Source organism: Mustela nivalis, assembly GCF_964662115.1.
Source record: "Mustela nivalis genome assembly, chromosome: 9".
NCBI lineage: Eukaryota > Metazoa > Chordata > Mammalia > Carnivora > Mustelidae > Mustela > Mustela nivalis.
Window position 1 is genome coordinate 104,033,205 of NC_139028.1, and position 2,424 is coordinate 104,035,628.

Genomic DNA, 2,424 nt, shown 5'->3' on the forward strand with positions numbered 1-2,424 from the left:
GTAAACATGTCCAGCAATGTTGGAGGTAAAATAGGTAAATCTTTGGGTATAAATGAAGGTACCACATGTATGGCTATCTCATGGATTGGTTCTTCCATATTGTTGCATGATATTTTTGTGATTTTAAACGTTATACATTTTTGTTGTAGAAAATTAAAATAAGGAGTACCTGGGTGGCTCAGTTGGTTAAGTCTCTGACTCTTGTTTTCAGCTTAGGTCATAATTTCAGGGTCATGGGTTTGAACCTGCCTTAGGTATGGAGCCGGCTTAAGATTCTCTCTCTCCCTCTGCCCACTTGTGCTGTCTCTCTCTTTCTCTGTCTCTGTCTGTAAAAAAAAAAAAAAAATCAGGAAATTATAAAGAACAAAACAATACCATCTATATTGTTATTTGTAATAATATAAGAAAATGAGACAGTTGATAGAATTTTGTGCATGTTTTTGCCTTCTGTAAAACTAGAAAAATAAGGCACTCCATGAATATTTATTCATTAGGTAAAGATGTCTTTATTGAGGATGAGTGTGACTTTCTTTTCAGGGAAGTCACTTGTCGCTTAGACTGAATTGATGGAGTGCTCGCTTCGGCAGTGCATATACTAAAACTGAATTGATGGAGAAGATGAGTAATGTGACAGAATTCATCCTCCTGGGCTTGACTCAAAATGTGGACCTTCAGAAATTGTCATTTGTTGTGTTTTTAATTGTCTACTTGGTCACTTTGGGAGGCAACTTACTCATCATGATCACCATCAGCACCAACAGGACCCTGGAAACTCCCATGTACTTCTTCCTGTGTTACTTATCTCTTATAGATGGCTGCTGTTCTACCTCCATGACCCCTAAAATGCTTGCTGACACTCTTACTGTGAGAAAAATAATCTCTTTTAGGGGATGTATGACTCAAGTCTTTGCTGAGCATTTTTTTGGTGCTGCTGAGATTATCCTTCTCACAGTGATGGCCTATGACCGCTATGTGGCCATCTGCAAACCCTTGCAGTATACAACCATCATGAGTCAACAGGTGTGTAGCCTCCTTGTGGGAGTGGCCTGGGCTGGAGCTTTTGTCCATGCCACCATTCAGATCTTCTTCACAGTCTGGCTGCCCTTCTGTGGCCCCAATGTCATAGATCATTTCATGTGTGACTTAAATCCTTTGTTGAAACTCGTCTGCATGGACACTCATATCCTTGGTCTCTTTGTTGCTGCCAATAGTGGGTTCATCTGTTTGTTAAACTTCCTCCTTTTGGTGGTCTCCTATGTAGTCATTTTGCACTCCTTAAGGACATACAGCTTGGAGGGGAGGCGTAAAGCCCTCTCTACCTGTGTCTCTCACATCACCGTGGTAATATTATTCTTTGTGCCCTGCATATTTGTGTATCTGCGTCCAGTGATCACCTTTTCCATTGATAAAGCTGTGGCTGTGTTTTATACCATGATAACTCCCATGTTAAACCCTTTAATCTATACCTTGAGAAATTCAGAGGTGAAAAATGCTATAAAGAAGCTCTGGATCAAAAGTTGACTTCAGTGGAGAAATAATCACAATGGTGATTTGTGATAAAATGGCTTTATCTTTTAAATGGGAAAGAGAAAATATAATTTGTATGGTTCAGGGCCAAGCGAACACTATAAGTAAAAGTATTTTGATGTTGGCATATAAATTCTCTGAGGAAAGGCCCTGGCAGGAAATTATGATTTAAAAATATCCCATTTAGATTATTTATTGCCATTTAGTTGCCAAATTTTGATTACTTTCAGAATCAGTTGGAATTCTTATTAAAATGCACATTTCCAGGATATAGGCTCTAGAGATTTTAATTCAGTGGGACTGTTCCTGGATTGGCATATTTGCATTTTAAACAAATTATGCAGATATTTCTAAGCAGGTGATGTATACATACACTAAGAGCAATAGTGCTTTAGATTATGTTTGCATCATTGGCCTATTAACAGATCACCTTGTTAAAGCATTTCCTGGGAAGTATCTTCCATAGCAGATGCTATGAGCCTCATGAAACTCAATTCTTCATAAGTCATACAATGCAAGATCTCTACCTTTTCCAAAAATGTAGTATTCTGTGAAGATATAAAAGCTTTCTGTATTCTTTATCTTCACTTTCCATACTTTTGAATCTTTTGCTACATCTGGTCTGATTCTCTCTTTTCCTCTTTTACATCCAAAGAGAAGGACTATTATTCTCGCTGGATTATTTGGACCAAAATTCATTGCTATTAGTAACTAGTCATTTACATTGGGAACATTCTTTCCATTATTTTGCTATGTAAAGGAGATTTTATATGCACATTTGGAAGAATGGGTTTAGTATATTACAATCATTAAGAGAATAGTTCTAAGTAAGATAGTTCTGAGATCAAAACTTAGTTTTGCCACATACAGTGTGAATTTTAGCAAATCATAAATTCT

General features: G+C 37.2%; 1 pseudogene across 1 annotated transcript; it reads left to right on the top strand.

The window, feature by feature from the left end:
- The first annotated feature begins 609 nt into the window (after positions 1-609).
- LOC309872931 (olfactory receptor 4C12-like) lies at positions 610-1,538 on the top strand (annotated as a pseudogene). The gene has a single exon. The product of its transcript is annotated as an olfactory receptor 4C12-like (transcript).
- Positions 1,539-2,424: the final 886 nt, after the last annotated feature.